The sequence below is a fragment of the Sus scrofa genome, chromosome 17 (assembly GCF_054392235.1).
Source record: "Sus scrofa isolate SSC_HxYL_T2T_F1_AM1 chromosome 17, Sscrofa_HxYL_maternal_Yorkshire_Landrace_v2.0, whole genome shotgun sequence".
In the NCBI taxonomy this organism is placed as follows: domain Eukaryota; kingdom Metazoa; phylum Chordata; class Mammalia; order Artiodactyla; family Suidae; genus Sus; species Sus scrofa.
The window spans coordinates 27,677,943-27,705,192 of record NC_139399.1 but is presented as its reverse complement, the minus strand read 5'-3'; the positions used below and the strand labels follow the sequence as shown (position 1 = coordinate 27,705,192).

General features: G+C 37.8%; 1 long non-coding RNA gene across 2 annotated transcripts in view; it reads left to right on the top strand.

Annotated features, from left to right (window-relative positions):
• The window catches only part of LOC110257380 (uncharacterized), a 287,173-nt gene that overhangs the window by 208,995 nt on the left and 50,928 nt on the right, over window positions 1-27,250 (top strand). The window contains exon 3 of one of the 2 annotated variants that reach the window (XR_014831930.1): window positions 1,987-5,133. The exons of the other annotated variant lie outside the window; for it this stretch is intronic. This is a non-coding gene — a long non-coding RNA (uncharacterized LOC110257380). Of the gene's footprint in view, window positions 1-1,986; window positions 5,134-27,250 lie in introns of those variants that run through there. 2 annotated transcript variants of the gene reach the window in all.

Below are 27,250 nucleotides of genomic sequence, written 5' to 3'. Positions count from 1 at the left end.
GTTCTCTTCCATTTCTTCCTGAACCATTGACGACTTTTAATGGTCAGTGAGTCCTTCAATTACTTTATCATTTGAAAAATAAGTTGATATCTACCAAAATGAATGAAGCAAATATAGAGAGGTAAGTAGGTATCCAGAGAGATAAGGTTAGATGGATAGGTTGCCATTAGTATTTTTTCTGAAGGACATTTCAAACAGAATTTGAGGGTTAGTCATCAAAGAATCTTATGAAAATTGCTACGAGAATGGCTGTGCAGTAGTTACTAGTTCAATAACAGAATAAAATGGATATTTCTTATAGATTATACTCTATTATTACATGTAAACGAATTGCTTTACATAGATTAGGAAAATATCTATGGCCATGGTGACGGTTCAACAGCACTGGGTGGGAGAAGTCCAAGGAAACTTTACTCTTGAAAATTGAAAGTGTCAGATACTTTGATTTAGAAAGCTGGGGCCCTGTGTTACTTATATGGACCTGCCCTCTACACACTGTGTTTTCATTACTATTATTAAGATCTTGGCTATCGTGCATCTGTGACTATTTTAAATTACATAAACAGTAAGAAGAGATATATCAAATAAAAGTGATAAAAATCTCTAGAAAAGTCCAACTATGCCACAGTTATTACTCTTTCACTAACAGACTTTACCAATAAAAATAAAGCACTTAAGTGCATGAACATGATCTAAATACCATATTATTATAAATTACTTCCTGTGTTTGCAGGCCTAAAGATTATTCAAGATCCTGTTAAGAAATTAAAGCCACATGATGTTCTGAAATGAGAGCATGCAGATGCTTGTGGTATGTTCACCAAAGCAGGCAACAATATTGCATATGTGAACCAATTTTTACTTAAACTATCTCTCTACCTATATTTGAGATAGCCCTTCTATTAATTTTTGCCTAAGGAGAGAAAAGTCACCTTTTATGTGTTGTACTGTGCTGATTTTTTATGCTCTCAGACAAAACCTCACTTGTTTAACAAACCCTGGGGAGGAGGCTCCCCCCCACCGCCCCCCACTTGGTATTACGGAACGTTTTGGTAGTTATCATGCCCAGACTCCAAAGGCAGAGATGTTGGCTTCCCCCTGACATTTTTTTTTCTTTTTTCAGCTCATCACCTCCAGGGCTTGGTTGTCCAAATATGTCCCTGGCCAGGCCACACGGCCAAGTTTGCTCTGTGGCCAAACAGCTGAGCTTTTACCTTCTGCCCCAAGATTAGGAGGTGCTTGCTTGTTCATTGTCCACTTTGCGTGGTCTCTATGGAGTCGCTCATTTAGTGTGGCAATGTGGAACTCCAGAAAAGTGCTTCTTGGTTTTTCTTGCAGTACTTTTATGAGTGTGCAGGGTTGGTTTTCTCCTCATGTCTGTTCTTGGAGTCTTGTGCCTGCTAAACTCTCAGGTCTGCCATAGAGTTTTACAAACCCTGAGAAGATCATTGCTGTATCTCTGCCTGGATTCAGCAAAACCCTTTTGTACAATGTGACAGGACATACAACCCTTGATTACCTCAAAGAATGGACTCAGCTCTTTCTCAGTAGGTTGCTGCTATAAAATAGAAAGTATCCTACTCAAAATCACAGACAATCTACATGAATAGAGGACATTGAAGTTGGTGGTTAAGAATAGTTTAAGGGTAATGAAGAACTCAAGGTGAAGTAATGTGTTCAGGTCTTTTTTGCTCCTAAGAAGAATTAGTCTTAGAAGAAAACATAGGGAATTTCTTGATATTAGCTTTAGCAATGATTTTTTAAATTATTTTTTTATGGCTGCACCCATGGCACATGGAAGTTCCTAGGCCAGGGACTGAATCTGAGCTGCAGCTGCAAACCTACACTGTGCAGCAATGCAGGATCCTTTAACTCACTGTCCCGGGCTGAGGGTTGAATCTGTGCCTCTGCTCTAAGCTGCTATAGTCAGATTCTTAATTCACTGTGCCAGAGTAGGAACTCTTTTTTTTTTTTTTAATTTGACAGCAAAAACAAAGGCAGAAAAAGCAAAGATAAATATGAGGAGCAACATCAAACTAAAAAGCTTCTGCTCAGCAAAAGAAACCATGAACAAACTGAAAAGACCAACCGTGGAATGGAGAAAATATTTGCAAACTACGTATTTGATAAGGGGTTAATCTGGTAAAATATACAAGGAACTCATAAAACCCAAATAATCCTTGGAGCTTCGAGTGAGGATTAATATAGAAATTTAATTTCCAATCTTATAGCAGACTTTAGAAACTAAAATTAATAATCATAGTCATCATGTATCAGTCTTTGCAATTATTCTTTTGTTTCTTTCCATATTCCCTGAGGATGTTTCAAGCATTAAGCTCCCATTTAGCTATGGAGATTTACCACCTTTGTTGTGTGTAACTGAGTCACTAAACACTAACTTGGGATAAAGTGTTATTTTTTTCCTTTGTTTCCTGACATAGTGCATTGGGGTGTAACCCCAATGCTACTGAGATGCTCAAAGAAACTTTAAATCTCAGCATGTTCAGCATTAATACCAAGCCCCACGTGACTACAGTGGGGCCAGTTGTGATCTCAAACTGGGAAAGTTTTGGAACTCTTTACCCCACTTCTTTCATTTGAAAAATAATCAAGTCCAGTCCCCACTTCTTTCATTTGAAAAAGAATTAAGTCTAGCAGGCGACACTAGGCTATCCTTTGGAGACTGCTCCTGTTTCCAAGAATGGCTACAACCAGAGGTCTACTAAGTTCAATGTTCATTTCACCTTGGTTTATTCCTAAAGCATAAATAACTGAAGAATGGATCCAGCAAAGATGCAGACAGGTGCTCAGAGAGCTCCAGGCCTTCCTTTCAGCTTTGTAGACACATTCCCCAATCTTGGCTACAATGGCAGCGTTTGCAGAGTAAAATGGCAACTAGATCTGAAAGGTCTAGAATAGAGACTTGCTGTCACTTAAGTGCTACAGTAAATATGGTGCTTTACTTTGAAAGCAGTCTAAACTTTGCTTTTTGGTGGGGATGTCAGAACAGTTGTAGGTGAAGAGTGAAAGGAGGGTTCTTTGAAATCTGAAAGTAGTAACTTGTCGATGTGTGTGTGGATGGGTGTGGCTCATAAGCACATATGGTGAACCAAGGTAGAGGGTAGATATTTAAGGTATATGCCTGTATGTGTTTTGTGTACTTCTATGCAGTTTAATTGAGTTGGGTGCAGTTTTCTGTGTTGACATAGTGTTTCCTCAAAGACGAACTCCTACCTTTGCAAATATATTATGCTCAAATTCTTACACAATAGGTCCATTGCATTGACACAAATTCATCTTTTCAAAATAAGCCTTAGAGCAAAACTGACTATCCATCTACCAGTGGCTATTTATGGACAGGCCAAGTCATAACCACTATACTTATCCCAAGTCACCAAGCTGGTTGTTTGCAAAGCAAAGGCTATAACCTAGCTCTCTAGACCAGTAATTGAATTATTTCACCAGGTCACCAAAATACCATACCTGTTTGTAGATTCAAGTAATGAAATGTAGAGTATAAGCATGCTTTGAAAGGTATAAAGTGCTCAACGTAAAATGTTACTGGAAATGTTATAAGTCCTTTAGTTTGTCTCAATGACAAGGGAGCAACATCTTTGCCCTACTCCCCTCTGAAAATAACTTTGCTTAATCTTCCAGGAATCAAGTGGGCAGAAAAAAATCAACTAAACTTTAGTGCAAGAGGGAAATGGGGAGAAATAGCAAAAGGAGGTAATAATTCCTAAATTTGGAAGGACCTAGAAAACTGAAAGGGTATAAAAAAGAGAAAATGGAAAAGACCAACAAAATGTGTCCAGTCTCTTGCAAATTAACCACATCTTTGTGAAGAAAGCATGTCTGGGTTGAGAGTTCTTGCCTTTTTCGGTATGTCAAAATCCCTTAAAGAAGTTTAGTCTTTAAAACTTGTCCTAGTTCTACTGGTTTAGAATTTCTGGTAGGGGGACCCGGATATGTATATTTCTTATGGCTGGGTGACTCTGAAGAGCCGTTTTAATAAGAACCTTGAGAAGTAGTGATTGTGTCACTTGAAGCACAACTTAGCAGCTCAGAACCTTGGGTTCAAAGCCCATGAGCTACCTGGCTAATCACGTAGCATTTCTAATGAGGATTAGATGAGCTAAGAAATAGAAAAATAATTTGCAATATGTGAAGCACTGTAGAATACTTTAAAATAGAAAAAAATCTCGACCCAATTTATAAACATTTTATATGCACCATGATCTGACAGTCTAACACCCCTACATAAACTAATTTGTTATTGATTTCCATGAATAAAATAAGAAAATAACTAAAACGTATAGTATCTTTTGGAACAGGAACTATGTCTTTTATTGGCCCTAAGTCAGAATTGATGAATGAGCTGTGAATCTTGATTGCAATTAGGTCTCTAGTGGTCAGAGTATATATACCAATGATTTTTAAAATGTAGTTCCTTGTATTTATAATGGATAAGCAATGAGGTCCTACTGTACAGCACAGGGAACAATATCCAATCTCTTGGGATATAACATGATAGAAAATAGAATGATAAAAAGAATGGATATATATATAATTTCTGTGTGTCAGAAATTAACACAATATTGTAAATCAATCATGCTCTAATTTAAAAAATTATGGCTTCTCGTATCTCTGCCATAACCCCCTTCATTCACATTTGGGGACAAAGACAATTCTTTTAGTATGCTTATTGGGTTTATTTTTGTTTTACTCTTTGTAGTGTGTTACTCTTTGAGTGCATGCATTTTAAATTTTTATATGTGGGGTTATATTTCCTGTTCTTCCAGTCTTCACTAAAGACTAAGATTCATGCATGTTGCCTTATATTCATTTAAACTATTGCTTCTACTAGTGATTTCAATAGCATGGCTGTATGGTAAATCACATTATCTGATCCAGATCTTTATCCCTCTTTGTATTTATACTCTTTGCTATGCAAATTTGCGGGGCCCTCTCATATGGACAGGGTGACTGGCCCTACCCCTTGACACTTGTCTCAGCCATGTGACTTGCTTTGTAATAGTTGCTGACTTGACATAAGCATAAGTTTGAAAAAGTATTTATGTATTTCTACTTGCTCTTGAGACCCTACTGTTGCAATAAAAAATATGCTGAAGTTAACCTGCTTGTCCCAGGAGGAGGATGAGTCACATGAAGCAGAGCTAACCTGGAAATGCCTGAGTAAGCAAGTTGGACTGTGGATGTATGAGCAAGCTCAGCTTATATCAAGTGAGCCCCACAGATGGGTGAGAAATAAACATATGCTGCTGACATTTTGTGGTTGTTAGGCAGCATTACTGAGGTGATAGCTAACAGATACAATGTGCTATGAGGATTTATACTCTCTAGCTAATCTTGAGTTCAGGCTCAAGTAAGGGAAGGCTAACCAACTGATTCAAAGATAAAGAACTTATAATATTGATATTTATTTTTCAAATGTAATTTAATGAGTAGTGGATATGGATAACCTGTCATAGTTTACAGACTGTTTCCATTCTCATCATCTTATTCAATCCCCTCAATGCAGAATAGCAGGCACGGTAATTTTTAAGCCCTCTCCTTTCTCCCCAGTGATTAGTAACTTATGTCTCTGGTTCTTCAATTATTTTATCCTGACTTCTTAAGATACATTAACTCCTCTGTACTACAACTAATTATATTGGCCTTAGCAAGATATTCAGAGCAGCTTTATATCTACACACTGGCACAAGAAAGCAATATTTGCCTAACAGAAAGAAATCTTACAAATGCACATATTTTAGATAATCCATCACCAGTCAACTCAAAATGTAGATGAACACACACACACACACACACAAGAAGGCTGAAATGGATTAATAACTCCTATTTCTTAGTAAGGTGTATCATTTCATTGTAAATTCATACTTCCTCATACCAATATAAAAATGGCCGCTTTGTGCAAATGAATAGAAAAAATTCTCTATTTGATGAGATAAATATGGATGTAAGAAAACTGCATTGATTGTAGATCCACAGTATAAAAATTGGGGGAATTATCCAGCTGATAAATAAAAGGGAACAAAATCCCTACTCTCTAGAATTGAGTCTTAGAAGGAAATTTCTCTTACTCTGTGAGTTTCACTGAAAGTAACCAAGAGAAACAATAATGATCCCAGTCTTTGGCTTTGAACCTGCATAAAGGACAAATATGACACCCAAGAGAGCACACCTATTTCGAATGTAGTGGAGGCGGGACTGTCAGCTACTGACCAGCAGGCTGGTCATACTAGCCACCACTAGCCCAATTAAGAAACTGTGGTGGCCACAGAACTTATGGAGGAAATATGATTCAAAGGGGATTTTCTTTCTTTTTTTTTTTTTTGACTGTGCCCAGAGCATGCAGAAATTCTGGGGCCAGGGCTTGAACCTGCTGCCACAGCAGTGATCCAAGCTATAGCAGTGACAAAGCTGGATCCGTGAACCACTGAACTGCCAGGAGTTCTTCTAAGAGGCAATATGAAAACAGAGAAGAATTCCTGTTGTGGCTCAGTGGTAATGAACCCGACCAGGGTCCATGAGGACACGGGCTTAATCCCTGACCTTGCTTAGTGGATGAAGGATCCAGTGTTTCGATGAGCTATGGTATAGGCTGAAGACACGGCTTGGATCCAGTGTTGCTGTGGCTGTGGTGTAGGCCAGCAGTTAGGCTCCAATTAGACCCCTAGCCTGGGAACTTCCATATGCCATGGGTACAGCCCTAAAAAAAAAAAAAAAAAAAAAAAAAAACCAGAGAGAACTTGGTGGAAAGTTAGGAGACTAGGTTTCCAGTCCTGGCTCCATCCAATGTCCTGTGTGATGTTGCACAAGTTATTGAACTTCCCTGTGCATCTTTTTTTTCTTGACTTCAAAGTGAGGACATTGACTCGGAACTGGAATAATAAATAGACTTTTCTTTGGGTGCTGATTTATTTTGCTTTAATGAAGCCAGAAAGGAATAGAGTAAGTGTCCTGCCTTTGCCATGCCTATAGAGCTCACTTTTGAGTCATATTCCTGGTTTTTGGTTAACTAGCCCCTTTGTAAAGTTGCTTCTTATTCTTTTTTTTTTTTAATTTTTTTTTTTATTTTTAGGGCTGCACCCACAGCATATGGAAGTTCCCAGGCTAGGGGTTGAACCAGAGCTACAGCTGCCAGAGTACACCACAGCCACAGCAATGCCAGATCCGAGCCGAGTCTTTGACCTACACCACAGCTCACCACAACACCGGATCATTAACCCACTGACCAAGGCCAGAGATCCAACCCGAGACCTCATGGTTACTAGTTGAATTTGCTTCTGCTGCACCACAATGGGAATTCCCTAATGCAGCTTCTTTATTGTTTTTAACATTGCAAATACACAGGCACACATGAAAGGCCATAATTTCTCCCAACATTCCACTAAGATGATCAAAGCCAGGTGGGGATAATGCAAAGAAAGTATTTTCCTGTGCTGATGGATTATACAATGAAAAGAAAGTCAAAGTAATCCATCTCCATCAGCTTCTCACTTTCCTCTGCTCTTACACCATTTGTTGACAAAGTATGCTGACCTACCACAAAGAACTGCTTTAGGAATCAAGAACTGCTGACCACCTAAGCTCCCTGGAGGAAAAACCAGAGGCTCAGATTTGCTCCTGCAGGTCTCCAACTGGGGTAGATTTTGTGTGTCTTAAAAGTGATGAGTTGTGATGGGGCCACCGCTTTGATATGGTCCTCGTGTCAACAGTAGCCTTGAACCTCACTCCAGGGAGGAGAAGGAGCAGAGAGATCAAGGCATGGTGATGTCCAGGGTAACGTGTCAGCACATAAGTCTTCAGAACCTCCTACCACGGAAAACAGCTGCAGCGTGCAAATGTCTGCACCTGGAGCTTTTTCTGCCTCCTTGTTTTGTCCTTGTGTGAAAAAATTGTAACTGGATCTCTTCCTGTTTGGCCTCAGAGGTGACCCATTTAACAAGTGGGCCCTGGCTTGCCAGGTATTGGAGAAGAAATACAGGGCATCACCAACCCGCCTCATTACATCTCACAGGAGCTGAGGCTGGCCTGTTTTCAGCCTCACTTGTCCTGCTTCTGGAAGCGGGTGCACCCTGTCCCCATTAGCATGTCATTAGTACCATTAATGAAAATCCGGTTTTACACACTGAAAAGTGATCTGAAGCAGTCTCGAGGAAATGCTGTAAAGGCTGCCCCCGCTGTTAGCAGGAGCCTTCACACACCTGCAGTTTTGACGGGGCTCTTAAAACAGTCTTCTCCCCCTGGATGGAAGGAGGGGCAATGAGTATAAATAGGATAATAAACAGTACAAACAGCTTCATTCTGGGGCTGGAAAATCCCTCCACTGCCCCACGCACTCCAGGATGGAGAAGTGAAACAGGAAGGTTTTGTAGTTTGAGGAAACTGGTCATTAACCCCAGGAACAGGGATTGTTCGCCAAACCCAACAGGCTTAAACAATCCTCTGTGGCATTTTCCTTGCGCAGGAGTAAAGAAGTGTGAGTCATTAATTTAAAATAATCATCGGTTTAGTAATAAACTCAAGTCTAAATGCCAATATTAGGGAATCTGTTCTACACTGTGCAAAACGGCAGGAAGAAGGCAGAGATAATTGTCTTCACTCCAAGACTTAATATAGAATTGCTCAGTGAAATTAGAAAGTTGAAAGGAAACAATAGGTGATTTCATTGAGAGAGATGCATATTCCCATACTGCAATATGGAAAGGAGGGAAGATGGTCCCCGAGTACTCGTACACATGTAAGAACAATGCAGAGCTGTGCAACTGCTTGAATAGCGTTAAAGGCACGTAACACTGTGGCCTTGAGGATGGAGAAGAAATGGGTCATGTGAGTGGAAGATTGAGAAAAAAACCAAATTGGCAGGCGTAGGACTGTCCTCCTCTCATCCTGCTTCCCATGGCATTGAGGGGTTACTTAAAGTCTGAGACCCAAGGGAGTTCCCTTCCTGGTTCAGCTGTTAACGAACCCCACTAGGATATATGAGAATGCGGGTTCAATCCCTGTCCTTGCTCAGTGGGTTAATGGTCCGGCATTGCAGTGAGCTATGGTGTAGGTCGCAGACAGTGCTTGGATCCCACGTTGCTGTGGCTGTGACAAAGGCTGGCAGCTGCAGCTCCGATTCAACTCCTAGCTTGAGAACTTCCCCATATGTTGCAGGTGCAGCCCTAAAAAGAAAAAAAAAAAAAGTCAAAGACCCAGAAACAGGGAAGGAAAATGATAGGTCCCTGAAATCACAAATTGACAAATGAAGTTAAAGAATGCAAGGAAGGATGTAGGGAAGATGCAAGGTTTGCTGAGCCTGCCAGAACCCTTAGCACCTTTGTCAAGATTGGAAGCCTTAGTGTTTTCCCACACAGCTATTCTACAGAGCTGTTCCTGGTTCTGCCTCTCTGTGGAGTTGCCTACCAGTCTGGGCTTTTTGGGCAAATTGTTTCACCTCCCTGTTGACTCTGTTGTTTCATTTTGATGGGAGCAATACACTCTGAGCAACTCATGGGATCGCTGTGATGACTAAATGAGATGACCTACCTCCACAGCTGGACAGATGTGACCCTTTCTTTGCCACAGTTAATGCCAGCTTTGTCAGACTGGCAGGAGAAATGGAAACTGGTTTAAAAACTTGAATGTGTGTAAGGCTAGGTCAAAAATATTATGACTAACTTTTTAGACACCAAATTGTGGGGGTTAAGAAACCTAATTCAAAAATCTCATGGGCATGGGTTTGAATCAAATTCTGAACCTTAACATTGGGGTAACTTTGAACAAGAAGATAAACTTATCTAAGCTTCAGCTTCCTTCTTGGTAAAATGGGATAATGGATGTATTTAACATGATGAAGCAAGATGTTGCATACACAGTTAAAATGTCATTCCAGTGACTTGAGGGATATGATCAGCAACTTCATATTTTAGAGATAGGTAAGTAGGTAGATAGATTTATATGTATATAGATATAGATAAATATGTATAAACTTGTATATTTTTGAATTGCATTTGAGTATGGATATAAACACAGCTTTAGAGCTGTATATGACATCAAAAGTTTTTTTTTAAATTAAGCAGAGCTATAGAAAACATATCTCACAGTAGTAGGTCCATAAGGTATCCTTGAAGAAAGAAAATCAGATAAATCACAAATTGAGGTTGGTTTTTCCACCCTTCATGAAGTAAGTGGTATTTTCAACTCTGTATTTAAAGACCTCTTTCCATATGGGAGTTCTCGTTGTGGCTCAGCAGTTAACAAATCTGACGAGCATCCATGAGGACAAAGGTTCAATCCCTGGGCTTGCTCAGTGGGTTAAGGATCTGGTGTTGCCATGAGCTGTGATGTAGGTTGCAGATGCAGCTCGGATCCTGCTGTGGCTGTGGTGTAGGCTGGCAGCTACAGCCCTGATTTGACCCCTAGCCTGGGAACCTCCATATACCTTGGGTGTGGCCCCAATCAATCAATCAATCAATCAACAAATACAGACTTTTTCCATAGACATTTGTCCAGTCGTTGCCTGGTTGGATGGTTCCATTGACGTGGAAGTCATTACATCTCAAGTCATCATATTCTATTTTTCAGTAACTCCTGTTTTAGAAAGGATTTAATCTTATGTTCTCCCCCAATAAGCCTCCCTCTCCTTCCACCCTCCAGACTCATATCTGTTATAATCCTGAATGAATCTAAGCTCTTTTCCGCTGACAACTGGCACACATTTGCAGGGATGGGAGAAACATCGCCCCTGTCGGAAGTGCTAACCACTTCTAAAGCAGTGGGATGGAGAAGAGATGCCCTTGACCAGCTCCCTGTCATGTAAACACATGTAGAAGTTGGTGGGAAGGCCCCTTCTCTATGATTCTGATTTTGGGGCTTGATGGGTATGGCAGAGAGATCTCATTTCATTTGATGAGCAAAGGTCAGGTCTGCATATCTCTTTTCAAGGGACTCGTTCCAAGATCTAGGGGTAAAGAGAAATACTAGGAACTCAGGCTGTGACTACCGGAAGGACCAACTTTATAATTTTAAGAGTTCTCATGCCCACAAAGCTTGCCCTAGCTGCTAATTAAAGTGACTCTTTTTTAGATTAATTTTATAAATTGTTAAGTTACTGTTTCTATTTTCATTTGTTTTATGCCATGTGTATTTATTAAGTGGCTATTTATTCAAGTCAGGTTTAGTAGGACAAGGTGTGGTTTGTGAAATCCATATAATCCTAATAGAAGGCAGGGATTATCTTTCCAGAATATACTTTTCTGTGAGTTAAGAAAGGTTTGACAACTAAATGGAATATAATAAGCCTTTAAATGGTTATTATTGCTCTATGACATATAGAAAAAATTATAACATGTAATGAGATGAAAGAAAAATACAATATTAAATATAAAGTCCTTTAAGTTATTTAGAGATTCCACAGACACTGCCTATAAGAGATGCTCATAGAGTAATGATAACAGTTGGTATATCTGGTTGACAGAAATATGGCAGATTTCTTTTATAAATGTCTTTGAATGTTATGATAAAACTAATAAACCTGAAGCCACAAGAACATTAAACATATAGTTTGAAATTCTTAAAGCAATGAAAGAAAATATCTTGGGATTAAATAAGCCATAACTCATCAGAATGAAAGGATATACTGAACAGGTAGAATTGTAAAAGCCGCATCCATTAATGTATTGTGGTGATATTTCAAAACAATGAGATGAGAAAAAGAAAGATGGTGGCTTCTAGTGTTTGGAAATTTGGAATGGATTTGTACAAGGAGAAAGTAAATTGCTATATCTCACAGAGCTATTATTTAAATATAAAAATAAAGAAATAGACTTTCAGACATGCATTGATTTAGAAATCTTATTGCATCTAGGCTTTCTGTAATGTATACAGTACTGGTAGAGTTGTTGGAGACACTGGCGCTGGAATGAGATTGCCAGGCTGGCAATCTTATTGCATCTAGGCTTTCTGTAATGTATACAGTACTGGTAGAGTTGTTGGAGACACTGGCGCTGGAATGAGATTGCCAGGCTGGGTTGAAGTTGGGCATATTGCTTAACCTCTGCATACCTCAGTTTTCTCATCTGTGAAATAGGAATGGGATTTTTTTCCCATTAGAATTAAATATATGTATATATATATTTTTTCAAGATTTTTATATTATAGTTGATTTGCAGTGTTCTGTCATCTTCTGCTATACAGCAAAGTGACCCAGTCATACATTTATATACATTCTTTTTCTCACATTATCCTCCATCATGTTTCATCGCAGGTGACTAGATATAGTTCCCTGTGCCATACAGCAGGGTATCATTGCTTATCCATTCCAAATGCAATAGTGTGCATCCATTAACCCCAGACTCCCAGACCATCCCACTCCCTCCCAAGAATTAAATATGTTTATGTAGATTAAGTAGCTAGAAGAATATCTTACCTATAGTAAGCAATAATAATCTAGTTATTATCACACAGGTGTTAGTATGGATGGAGGAGTGAAGAGTTGAAAGAAGGTTTTTATCTTATTCACAGGGAGAACATGGAAATGGATTAACTCTAGGCATTTTTAAAAATTATCATTTATATTTGACTATAATAATATGGTGACACTGGATTTATTCCAGAAATGCAAAGTTGGCTTAACATTACAAATTCAGCCAAGGCTATTCACCACAGTAACAGAAAATTATGAATAATTTTCAATGCAGGAAATGCTTTAAATAAAAATTTAATATCTATTCATGATTAGAAAGAAACCATTAACCAACTAGGAATAAAAAGGAACTTTTTCCTCTGGTGTTATTGAGATATAATTGTAATATTGTGTAGGGGTTTGTTTTGTTTGTTTGTTTTTTAAGGCCCACATGTGTGGCATATGGAAGTTCCCAGGCTAGGGGTCAAATCAGAGCTGTGGCTGACGGCCTATGACACAGCCACAGCCACAGAAATTTGGGATCCGAGCCATATCTGCAACCTATACCATAGCTCATGGCAATGCCGGATCCCCAACCCATTGAGCGAAGCCAGGGATCAAACCTGCATCCTCATGGATACTAGTTGGATTCGCTTCCACTGAGCCACAATAGGAACTCACAATACTGTGTAAGTTTAAATTGTACAACATGATGGTTTGAGATTTTTATATATAAAAAATATTTTATATATAAAAGAAATGATTACTACAAGATTAGCTAACATTATCTAACATAGTTACCATTGTGTCTGTGCATGTTGAGAATGTTTAAGATTTACTCTCTTAGCAACATTCAGATATATAGTACAGTATTGTTAGTTACCATGTTGTAAGTTAGATCCCCATAACTTAACCATCTTATAACTTAAAGTTTCATACTCCTTGACCAATAATCTCTTCATTTCCCCTACCCTTCAATTCCTGGTAATCACCAGCCTACTGTCTGTTTCTATGAGTTCAACTTTTTGGATTCCCCTTATGACAGAGTATATCTTTCTCTGTCTGACTTACTTCACTTAGCATAATGCCCTCAAGGTTCATCCATGTTGCCACAAATGGCAGGATTTAGAAGGGACCTTTGAAAAATCTGATAATGAATGGCATCTACACAAAACCTACAATAAATACCATACTTGGTGATGAAAATTACTAATTGTCCTCTTAAAAACTGAAACAAAACAAGGACTCAGTCATGGACTAAAGGCTGTAGCTGGGGCGATAAAAACAGAACAATAAATAAAATGTACAAGAATTAAAAAGGAAGGAAAAATTTTCATTGTATGCAACTATTAGAAATTTGTATACGGAAATACAAGTAATATTATATTGACGTGCTAGCTTTAAAAAATTTTAAATTAGGTGTTCCCTTCGTGGTGCAGCGGAAACAAATCCGACCAGAAACCATGATGTTGCAGGTTTGATCCCTGACCTTTCTCAGTGGGTTAAGGATCTGGCATTGCTATGAGCTGTGGTGTAGGTCTCAGAGGTGGCTCAGATACTGTGTTGCTGTAGCTGTGGTGTAGGTTGGCAGCTGTAGCTCTGATTTGACCCCTAGCCTGGGAACCTCCATGTGCAGCAGGTACAGCCCTAAAAAGCAAAATAAATTTTTTTAAATTAAAGTTAGTTGATTTACAATCTTGTACCAATTTCTTCTGTATAGCAAAGTGACTCAGTCATATAATATATACGCACTTTTAAAAATAGTATTTTCCATCATGTTCTATCCCAGTAGATTAGATATAGCTCCCTGTGCCATACAGTAGTACCCATTGTTTATCCATTCTGAATGTAATGGTTTGTATCTACCAACCACCAACTCCCAGTCCATCCCACTCTATCCCTGCCCCCTTTCTCTTGGCAACCACAGTGCTGTTCTCTATATCTGTGAGTCTGTTTCTGCTTTGTAGATATGTTCATTTGTGCCATATTTTAAATTCCAGATATAACTGATATCGTATGATTTTTTCTTTCTCTTTCTGACATACTCCACTTAGTATGAAAATCTCTAGTTGCATCCATTTTGCTGCAAATGGCATTATTTTCTCTTTTTTATGGCTGAGTAGTATTCCATTGTATATATGGGCTACATCTTCTTCTTTTTTTTTTTTTTTTGTCTTTTTTCCATTTCTTGGGCCTCTCCCATGGCATATGGAGGTTCCCAGGCTATCAGTTCAATCAGAGCTGTAGCCACCGGCCTATGCCAGAGCCATAGCAACGAGGGATCTGAGCCATGTCCGCAACTCTCACCACAGCTCACGGCAATGCCAGATCCTTAACCCACTGAGCAAGGCCAGGGATCGAACCTGCATCCTCATGGACACTAGTCAGATTCATTTCCGCTGAGCCACGATGGGAACTCCCTAGACTACATCTTCTTAATTAGTTCATCTATCAATGGGCATTTAGGTTGTTTCCATGTCTTGGCTATTGTTCCACAATGAACATAGGGGTGCATGTATCTTTTTGAATTATAGTTTTGTCCAGATATATGTCCAGGAGTGGGATTTCTGGGTCATAGGGTAGTTCTATATTTAGCTTTCTGAGGAATCTCCATACTGTTTTCCATAGTGCTTGTACCAATTTACATTCCTACCAATTGTGGAGGAGGGTTCCCTTTTCTCCATACCCTCTCCAGCATTTGTTATTTGTAGACTTATTAATGATGGCCCTTCTGAATGGTGTGAGGTGGTAACTCAATATAGTTTTGATTTACATTTCTCTAATAGTTAACAATGTTGAGCATCTTTTCATGTGCTTACTTGCCATCCGTACTGACATTGATTTTAATGAATGAGTACAGTGAAGTCACTGAATAAAAGGTAAATGTAATAATCAAATTTGCTTGTAGATATCAACAATAAATCTTGGAAAATTACATTAGGATAAAACATAATTAAAATACCTTCAAAACAACAAATACATTTAAAATACCTTCAAAACTGCTACACTGAAAAGAATAAAATATTGTTGAGAGAAAATTTTAAAGACGAAAATAGACCATGCTCATCAAATAGAAGTCTAAACCTTTTAAAATTATTACTTTCTCCAATTTGACTTAAAGTTCAGTCCAATTTTAAGCAAAGTCTTATTGAAATTTTGTGCAAATTGATAAGCCAATTATAAAAAATATGGAAATGCTAAGGAACTAGAACAACTAAATCATTTTGAACAACAAGTTGGAGGACTTGCACTATTAGATACTAAGACCAAATATAAAACTATAATAATTAAGATGTGATGGTATTCGTACCATCAATTAATCAATTAAGGTAAATCAATCAAATAAACAACTGAAAAAGAATAAAGAGATCAGAAATTACCCAATAATATGGCTACCTGATTTATGTAAAAAATTAACACTGCTGGGATTGGAGAGAGATGGTGTCTTTAAATATATGGTGTTGTGTGTTTTGAATATTCACATGGAAAAAAATATATCTTGATCCCCACCTCACACCATGCATAAGATAATTCCATAAAGTTTGAACATCTAAATGTAAAAGGTAAAACAAAACTTTTAGGAAAAGAATAATGAGAACATCTTTATAACATTGTAGTACACAAATCTTCCTTAAACAAGATTCAAGTAGGCTATTCACCAAGAAATGATAAATTGAGTTTTATTAAAACTAAACTTAGGTTTTAATCAAAGGAACCCTTTAAAAGAGTGAACAAGGGAATGCAAAGATTGAGAAAAATTGCAACTTTTTTTCAACAAAGATCTCCAAATTATATGTTTCATATAATGTCCTCCAAATTATATGAAGGACATCTCCGAATTAATAAGAAACTGGTAGACAATCAATACACAAATGGAAAAAGACTCAAATAGTTCCTTCATTAAAAAGATAGGTGATCAGTAAATACATGGAGGAGTGCTAAACTTCATTAGTCATTAGGGACATTCAATTAAAACCAGAAAAGAGAAAAATGCCAAATCTTGGTGGGGATGTTGGTCAATCAGAACTCTCATCTACAGCTTGTGAAGGTAAATTGATAAAACTGCTTTGGAAAATCAGCCATTTCCAGGAATGATAAGTATGTGTAATGGTGTAGCAATTCAACTATTATGTATACAACTGAAATAATTGTGTAGGAGTTCCTGTCGTGGCTCAGTGGAAATGAATCTGACTAGCATCCATGAAGACTCAGGTTCGATACCTGACCTTACTCAGTGGGTTAAGTATCTGATCTGGCATTGATGTGAGTTGTGGTGTAGGTCACAGATGTGGCTCAGATCTGGCATTGCTATGACTGTGGTATAGGCCAGTGGCTACAGCTCCACTTTGACCCATAGCCTGGGAACCTCCAAATGCCACAGGCATGGCCCTAAAAAGACAGACATAAATAAATAAATAAAAACAAATAAGTAAATAAATAAAATAATTGTGTATATACATCAAAAATATATGTACATGATGTTTATAACTGCACTATTTGTAATAGTAAAAAATAGGAAACTACTAAACTTCCCATCAATAGTAGGAAGAATGTATAAATGGTGGTAGAGTCACAGAATTGAATATTATATAGCAGTGCAACTCCATGAATTGATATACAACAATGCGGTAGAATCTCAAAAACATAATGTTCAAAGAAGCCAGAAAATTATGTATACACACACACACACACAGTACAGTATAATTTCATTAAATAGCAAGTGTCTAATAAAAAATAATCTATGGTTGAAAGTCAAGACAATAGTTACTTTTGATTGGGTATAGTGACGGTATTGTGGCTCGGATGTCTGTTGCTGGCATGCTGAATATATCAGTGGTTTGTGAAAATTCATCGAGCTGTACACTTAAGATTTTTGTACTTTTTGTATATATGTTTTACTTTAGCCAAAAGTTTATGAAAAATCAAGTCTTCTGTTCATCTAGATACGATATACACCAGCAAAAATGATAAATTATTTTAATATGCTATTTATTTAATAGTATCAACATAAATCAAACAACTATGATAAATCAAACAAAAGATTACAGAATTCTCTCCAGCAAATTGCAGTACCTAATGTAAGAGATAAATCTGGTCTACATGAAGAAAGGAAGAACTTTGGAGAAGAAATAAATAACACCAAAATGAAATATTTTATTATTCTTAACTCATGTAAAAAGGTAACTGTTCAAAGCAATAATAGTAGCATTATAGTAGTATTATAATAATAGTATTATTATAATAATAATAATAGTCAGTGATTATAAGCACAATAAATGACAGAATTGTCCCTATGGATGAGAGGGAAGAACTGGAAATATCTGATGTAAGCTACCTACACTACATATCAAGAGATGTGGCATTTTTTGAAGTTGGAATTACATTAGATAAACATATATATTGCAACACTATGTCAACTACAACAAAATTTTTAAAGTAAGTATGGTTGCAATGGGAATCATATAAAATGCTTTTTTAAAACCAGAGAGGATAGAAAAATAGGAGATTTTAAAAAAAGAGAAGAACTGCAAGAAACATAAAGCAGTTATAGACATGGTAGATAGTCATTTAACTGTATCAATAGTAAATTTAAATGTGAATGATCTAAAAGTATAATTTAAAATAGAGATATCCAAAGTGGATAAAAACCAGGACACAGTTCTTTGTTTTCTACAGGAAACCTCCTTTAAATGTAAAAGCTCAGGTGAGTTAAATGTAAAGGGATGAAATAAGATATACTATACTAAAATTAATAAGAAATCTGGAGTAGCTGTATTAGTTTCATAAAAAACAGATTTCAGTACAGGGAAGATAATAAAGAAGAAATAAGATCATTGTATGATAATTGGGTCAGTTCTTCCAATAGACATACCAATTCTAAACATATATGCAACTCAACAGAGCACCAAACTACATCAGGCAAAACTAATAGAACTAAAAGAAATAGAAACATCTACTATAATAGTTGACCACTTCAACATCCTCTTTTTAGTAATTGATAGGTCATGGAGGTAGAAAATCAGTTAGTATATAATAAATTTGATTAGTTCCATCTATCAACTTGATCAGATTGAATTTTATGTAATATTCCAACCAACATCTGAGTCTATCTTCTTCTCAAGTTCACCCGGGACATTCATCAAGGTGGACTACATTTTGAGCCACAAATTACACCTTCACAAATTAAAAAAAAAATAGAATTCTTACCAAGTACCATCCTAGACCACAGTGGAATTAAACTAGAAAATAATAGTGGAAAAATAGCTGGAAAATCTAAATTATTTGGAAATTGATAGAATTATAAATAATATATGGCCAAAAGAGTAGTTTCAAGAGAAATAAAAATATTTTGAACTAAAAGAAAAAAAAATTTCTAAAACTTTCGGGTTGCTGCAAAAATAGTGCTTAATAATGCTATTAAGTTTTAAAATGATTAAATCTATTAAAAGTTACAGCATTAAAAGAGCTATATATAAGCATGTTACCCTAGCAGGTAAATGTAAACTTAAGGAGGTGTAGTTTAACAATTCCAATATAACCATTTATATATGTGACCGGAATTGGAAAATTAAATAGACGGATAGCAGAGCATTAGAGCCAGGTTTTTCACTGTTGGGCTGGGAGGTGACGGATAAACAAGGAAAGAAATCTAGAAGGATCCTTGTAGTACTGGTTTAAAATTAGAGATGTAGGTATAGATTCATGTTGAGCTTGATATAAATATAAATGGTTACAGATAAAAATATTTACAGCTATCTGTATGTATACAGGTTAGTATATTACATAGTTCCAGGCTCCGTCAGCTGTGTAGACCTAGAAGCAATCAATATATTTTGCATTTTTTAGTGCCATAAAGTAGTGTCAGTCAATACAAAACAAAACAACACAAAAAAACCCATGAGGTTGAGGCTATGTCAATGGGACACATCAGTTAGCTCAAATGACCAAAGTTGTAACAAGTTGAGCCATATAATAATGTAACATAGTGTTCAACTGTAATCCCAAATATAGAATAAACATCCATGTCTGTTCTGATATCAGTCATTGGTTTAATAAATAAATAAATAAAGAAGAGTAGGTTAAATCTGTGCAAATGATTCCAATTTATTTATCTTTAGGGAAGAGCAATATAACTCCATAGTCTTTACACATGGGCTGTGTATAGTGACTTCCTTCCAGAGAGTGTAGTTTTCAGAGGAGATAGCTGACAAATATTGCCTCAGGCAGGTCATCAGGGTACATGCACTTTTTTTTTTTTTTGCTTTTTAGGGCCACACCCACAGCATATGGTGGTTCGCAGGCTAAGGGTCCAATTGGAGCTACAGCTGCTGGCCTATGCCACAGCCACAGCAACACCAAATCCAAACTGTGTCTGAGACCTACACCACAGCTCACAGCAACACCGGATCCCCAACCCACTGAGTGAGGCCAAGGATTGAACCCACATCCTCAAGGATTCTAGTCAGGTTCGTTAACCTCTGAGCCATGACAGTAACTCCATGTAATATGTACTTTAAAATTTTTTTTATTTTATTTTTATTAGACTATAGTTGATTTACAGTGTTGTGTCAATTTCTACTCAACAGCATAATGACCCAGTCATACATATACAGACATTCTTTTTCTCATATTATCTCCCATCATGTTCTATCCCAAGAGATTGGATATAGTTCCTTGTTCTGTACAGTGAGGCCTCATTGCTTTATCTCCCATCATGTTCTATCCCAAGAGATTGGATATAGTTCCTTGTTCTGTAGAGTGAGGCCTCATTGCTTATCCATTCTAAATGTAATAGTTGGCATCTACCAACCCAAACTCCCCGTCCATCCCACTTCCTCCCCCCTCCCTCGTGGCAACCACAAATCTGTTCTCTATGTCTGTGAATCTGTCTCTGTTTTGTAGATAGGTTCATCTGTGCCGTATTTTATTTTTATTTATTTATTTATTTATTTTGTCTTTTTGCTATTTCTTGGGCCGCTCCTGCGGCATATGGAGATTCCCAGGCTAGGGGTTGAATCGGAGCTGTAGCCACAGGCCTACGCCAGAGCCACAGCAACGCAGGATCCGAGCCGCGTCTGCAACCTGCACCACAGCTCACGGCAACGCCGGATCATTAACCCACTGAGCAAGGGCAGGGACCGAACCCGCAACCTCATGGTTCCTAGTCGGATTCGTTAACCACTGCGCCATGACGGGAACTCCTGTGCCGTATTTTAGATTCCATATAAGTATTATTATATGGTATTTGTCCTTTTTTTTTTTTTTTTTGCTGTTTCTTGGGCCGCTCCTGCGGCATGTGGAGGTTCCCAGGCTAGGGGTCAAATTGGAGCTGTAGCTTCCGGCCTATGCCAGAGCCACAGCAATGTGGGATCCGAGCAGCATCTGCAACCTACACCACAGCTCACGGCAACGCCAGATCGTTAACCCACTGAGCAAGGCCAGGGATCGAACCCGCAACCTCATGGTTCCTAGTCAGATTCGTTAACCACTGCGCCACGACGGGAACTCCGTATTTGTCTTTTTCTTTCTGACTTCATGTATACTTTTGATGTGATGCGATGAGAATGACACTTTAGTTCTGTTCTCTTTCTTCCTGAAACCCATAACCTCAGTCTAATCCTGGAAAAAAAAAAAAAAAATCACACGGCATCTATCAAGAGTACTACTCCTGAATGCCTCAGGATACCTCCAGCTCATCCAGGTCACCAAAAACAAATGTCACAGTCAAAAGGAGTTTAAAGAGACATGGCAATATGGTAATTTGGTATATTAGATGAGATCTTGGTACAGGAAAATGGACATTAGGTAAAAAACAAAGAGATATGAATGAAGGGTTGACTTTAAAATATTGTATCATTATCGGCTCATTCGTTGTGAAAAATGTACCATTCTAATATAAGATGTTCACAGTTGGGGAAATCAAATGTGAAGGATATGAGAGGTCTCTGAACTAGCTTTGCAACTTTTTGGTAAATCCAACACTGTTGTAAAATAAAAACTTGATTTAAAGACTGCGAAAGTGGTAAAGATGGATTTAGGTGTGAAAAGAAAACTAGGGTGAAAAATCAACCAGCATTCAGTATAGATCACATTTCTTTATTTAAGGTAGGAGATTGTTCTGGTGTTGTCTGTACTCACTCATATGTCTACCATACTAATATAAGATGTTAATAATAGGGGAGATTGGATGTATGAGAACTCTTTAAATATTTTTAGCTTCACAATTTTTCTGTAAATGTAAAACATTTATTTCCATTTTTATTATTATTATTTTAATGGCCACACTTGTAGCATATGTAAGTTCCCAGGCCAGGGGTTGAATCCGAGCTACAGCTGAGACCTATGCACAGCTGCAGCAATGCCAGATCCTTTAACCACTGCTCTGGGCTGGGGGATCTAACCTGAGACTCCACAGCAACTACAGCTGCTGCAGTCAGATTCTTAACCCACTGCACCATGGTGGGAACACCTAAAACTCTTTTAAAGTTCATTAAAAATAAATAAATTGAGGTTTTTTTTTTTTTTTTTTTTAAGAAGCCAACATTTACCCTGGCAGGTCTAGGGAGATTCTGCTTTAGGCTCAGGTTTACAGGTCAGTTGGAGCAGTTTTGATTCATCTGCTTTGGTCTGTTTGGAATCCTGGCTGGAAGGCACCATCTGCCCAGGTTATGTTCTTTCTTGTGATGATATCAGGATTGCAAAAGTAGGAAGCCAACGATAAAGCCCTTGTTCATCTCCTATCTGCCAGTGTCCTAGCAGTAACATCAAGTCATACAGCCAAGCCCAAAGAAAATGAAAATACACATTGCCAACCTTGAGGCCATGGCAAGGATGTGAATGGATAATCCTACCACAAGGGAGAGAAAGATAACCATGAGTAATTCAAAGGACTGCACAATATGTCAGACCAGAAATACTGATGGCTGTCTTCAAGAAGAAGAACCAACCTGAAGGATGTACATTACCAGATATCAAGACATATTATGAACAACATAAATATTAAAACAGCATCATGTTGGCAGGAGGACAAATAAATATTCTACTTGAATAGAGTCCAGAAATAGACTTTTTACAGCAGAGAAGATATCAGAGGGCCTTGGTAGAAAGACATACCATATAACATTCACAATTAACAGGTGAACTTTAGATGCAAATATAAACAGTACATTAATAAGGCTTACATAAGATACTATATGCAACATCTTTATAATTTTTTTTGTAAGTAAAAGGTTTATTAGAGTTCCCATTCTGGCTCAGTGGGTTAAGGACCTGACGTTGTCTCTGGGAGGATGTGGGTTTGATCCCTGGCCTCGCTCAGTGAGTTAAGGATCTGGCATTGCCACGAACTGAGGTGTATGTTGCAGAGGTGGTTCGGATCTGGTGTTGCTGTGGCTGTGGCATAGGCCTCAGCTGCAGCTCCAATTTGACCCTTGGCTGAGAACTTCCATATACCATGGGATTGGCCATAAAAAGAAAAAAAAGATTAAATAGGACACAGAGCACAGAACATGAAGGTTGAGTATGATGAGAAAGTGGTATTGTAGAGCTGCATCTGCATTTATCACTTGTGTAGTTAAAATGAAATATGATTACAGATTTTTAAAGTCAGAATTTAAATTGCATTGTTTTATTTATTCCAGTTTTCTGTTTAGTCAATACTTAAAATTGTGACTCTTATTATCTGAGGTTCAGTGTATAAGTATATGCTGTATGGCTATGAGTATGATATGTTAACTTAGTATAATTTTTAGTCAATTTCAAGAAGGGTTTAATTCGGTTTTGAAAAATAGACTGATGAAAATAATTAGGGGAAAGTTTAGTTACAGGATGTATGTTTAGTAAACAGTGGATGACTTTTAGTGGTTCAAGAAATAGCCTTTGGTGCTGCCATGTAACACAGAATTCCCAGTTAGAAAGCCTACTGCTTTGAACCTATTATGACATTTCCCATGTTCTCAGAAAAGCTGATGTTAACACATTTCTGTAAGTTCTTCTTTTCTTGAGATAATGCCAATTTCTTATTTCTTAAGAAACGACTCCCTATCTCACTTGAGAAACCACAATGGAATGTTTTATGAGCGTCATGAGGTCTCCATAGCAAAAGGCTCAAATTGCTAATACATCTTTGTTCAGAAGAAACCAGACTGCCAAATTTCTGAGACTGGAGAATTACAGTATTTGATTTCTAGATTAGCAAGGAATGAAATTGTTCTTTTGTTTTCCTCCCTATGTTAGCAACTCCCTCTTAGGAAGTTAAGTTTTGCTGTGATTACTGTTGATTTTTGTGTTCACTCCCCATCTCTCAAGAAGAACGTGAATGTTAAAAATCAGTGGAAGTTTATCTAATCATGTTCCTCACTGCCATTGGCAGCACCATCCTCAAATCTATTAAACATCTGATCCATGTCTTAACACACTTTTCTAAACTAGAAAGGTCTGAGAAATTGGAGACTGATACCCACCCGCGCCCCCAGCCACGAAGTAAGGACAACATCACTGGTCAATGACTCATAGTTCTTCTCTAATCTGACTTTTACTTGAAAACAGAGATTTTTATCTTTACGGTAGTCCAGACAAAACACCTATAGTGTGCCCTGGGATTGAGAGGTTTTGTCATAGTACAAGTTCTCGGTGAAGGTCATAGTCATCTGTGTAATGAAATCATAACCTTTACTATGCATTCTCATGAGGTGCTATGGCAGTTCTGGCAAAGGCAGGGCATTAGTTAATTACAACTGCATAACAAATTACCACAAACTTAGTGGCCTAAAACAGCATGTGCTTATCATCTCACAGTTTCTAAGAGCCAGGAATCTGGACTCCAGTTACCTGGAGTCTCTGCGTCAGAGTTTCCTAGAGTTTCAGCTCAACTGAGAAAAGACCAGCTTCCAGGGTCATGCTCTCGTTGGCAGGATTCAGTTCTTTGCAGGCTGCTAGACCAAGACTCAGTGTCTTGTGGCTGGGAGCCACCCTCAGCTCCTCTGTGTGCTATTCTCCCTACAAAATCTTATGACATGGCAGAACGCTTCTTCAAAGTCTGTAAGGAAGAGAAAGCCTCCTACCAAGATAAGTTAAGCATCTTCTATGATGAGATCACATTCATGAAATCGCATCCTTTCACCTGTGACATACTCTTAATTACAAACAAGTCACAGCACTCCAAAACTCAAAAAGGTGTGAAACAGGAGGCAGGGATTGTGGAACTCCCTAGACATGTCCATCACTGGCAGTAGAGTTTTCTGAGTGATGTTCCAGCCTTCTCTTTCCCCAGCAACTTGACCCTGCAAGATGGCTGATTAAATGGCAAACACAGGAGTTCCCATTGATAACAAATTCTACTAGGAACCATGGGGTTGTGGGTTCAATTCCTGGCCTTGCTCAGTGGGTTAAAGATCCAGTGTTGCTGTGAGCTGTGGTGTAGGTTGCAAACACGGCTTGGATTCCACGTTACTGTGGCTCTGGCGTAGGCTGGTGGCTACAGCTCCGATTCAACCCCTAGCCTGGGAACCTCCATATGCCACAGGAGCGGCCCAAGAAAATGGCATAAATAAATAAGTAAGTAAATAAATAAATAAATAAATAAATGCCAAACACAAATGTGGACACACGCTGGATCCTCATGTACCCTTTGGAATAAAGTTATCCTGAAGATTCACCTTATGCACAGTGATTTGTGTTGGTTTTTGGCTGCCCTGCAGCACATTGAGTTCCCGGGACCAGGGATCAGATCCGAGCCATAGTTGCAACCTAAGCCACAGCTGTGGCAGTGCTGGATCCTTAACCCACTGTGCTGGACAAGGGATCAAACCAGTGTCCCAGTGCTCCCGAGGTACTGCTGATCCTGTTGCAACCCAGTGGGAACTCCACAGTGGATTTTGACTAAACAACAAATTCAAGAACTTTTGTCATCTGACTTAAAAAAATAGAAAAGAGAACCTTGATCTGATCCTTGCAGGAAGTGGAAAAGAATTAAGATATGGGCAATTAAGATAAGTTGTTTAAAAAGGAAAAAAAAAGGTGAAAAGTGTGAAAATGGACAAACACTGTGTGGGATGTTATGGAGAATTCTCTCATTTTTGGCATTTTAGTTCCAAATTTAATAACATGATATCAGGATGGTTAATAATGACCTGGAACATATCAGACTGCTTTCAGAAATAATAGGTATCATGACAAAAGTTAGTGACAAATGCCATAGTTGGCTCAAATGAATTTTGAAACCACCCAGTAATTTGGTATTTACATCCACAACAATTTGTGTGTTTGGAGATGTATTGTGGTGTGGCAAAATGCTGTCAGAGGGAAGAAGTACATATTTTGCCTTAGAAATTAATCTAGAGGCAGATTCCAGTTTTTCCTTAGGGTGTCTTGTTTTATTATATGTCTATTTCTCTCTCAAACCTCCTCTTCTACTATTCTTTTTTAAAATTAATATTAAAGCATAGTTGAATTATCTTGTGATAATTTCTGCTGTACAGCAAAATTGAGTCAGTCGCATATATACATATACACACATTTTTTAAATATTCTTTTCCATTATGGTTTATCACAGGAGATTGGATATAGTTCACCGTGCTATGCAGTAAGACCTTGTTGTTTGTCCTCTCTAAATGTAATAGCATACAGTTACTAAGCCCAAACTCCCAGTTCGTGGAGACTTCTTTTATTTTTTTATTTTTTATTTATATTTTTTGCTTTTTAGGGCCGTACCTGCAGCATATGGAATTTCCCAGGCTAGGGGTGGAATCAGAGCTACAGCTGCCAGACTACACCACAGCCACAGCAACGTGGGATCCAAACAGTGTCTGCTACCTACACCACAGCTATAGTAACACCGGATCCCTGACCTCGCTCAGGGATTGAACCTGCATCCTCATGGATACTAGTTGGATTTGTTTCTGCTGTGCCGCAACGGGAACTCTGGGATTCTGATGGACGGAAAAATGAGGCTGATTAAATGCAGCGAGAAAGAGTGAATATCATCTTAAAAAAGAAAAAAAAATTGATATAATAAAATATATTATTAATAGTAAACAATATAAAGAATTAGAGCATACATGTATATACTAACCTGTGTGTATATACCTATCTACAAATATCTCTTTATGTTATTATCTGTGCCTCTTATTATATTAAGTTCAAGATGGATTCATGCTGATGTCTCCAACTCTAATCCTTTATCCCATGTGTTGCTGTAGCCTTCCCTCTTTTGATCTCTTTTATCTCCTGCTCTAACTGTAGGAAAGTTGGCATCCATTTTTCTCCAGTGGGACATCTGCCATCTGTTTACTTAATTGGTTAGTCCCAGTGTACATGCATAGTGGTTTCAGAATTATTAGCCCACATTTTGTAGGAAACAACTTTACCAACTAGGGTGAAGTACTTACACACAGTTTCTTTATCTTTGGTCTTAACAGTTTCTACTCATTTTCAAAGTTACTTAGGTCAGCATCTTCCTCACCCCCAAATGCTTATTGTCTTTAGTCACTGAGTTTTAGAGTGATTTCTCACACTGTGAGAGCTAACTAAAATAGTTAGAGGAGGAAGGGATAGAATACTTGCAGGTCAGTTATATGTAAGTAGTTTCATGTACTAGAAGGAATGATAAAAACCTACTTAAGTAACTTTTAAAAATCATTAAAGTTATTTAAGTAGTTATAAAATTGGAAAATCTTTAAATCTGTTACAATATTTTTGAAAACACATTAGGGTTCTAGTGGGATTTTTTTTTTTTTTGGATGTGAGTGAAACATGGGATGCAAAAAGCTACTATAATAGTGGAAATATTATACATTTGTCCAACTGGATAGATGGTACAATACCAAGAAGAACCAT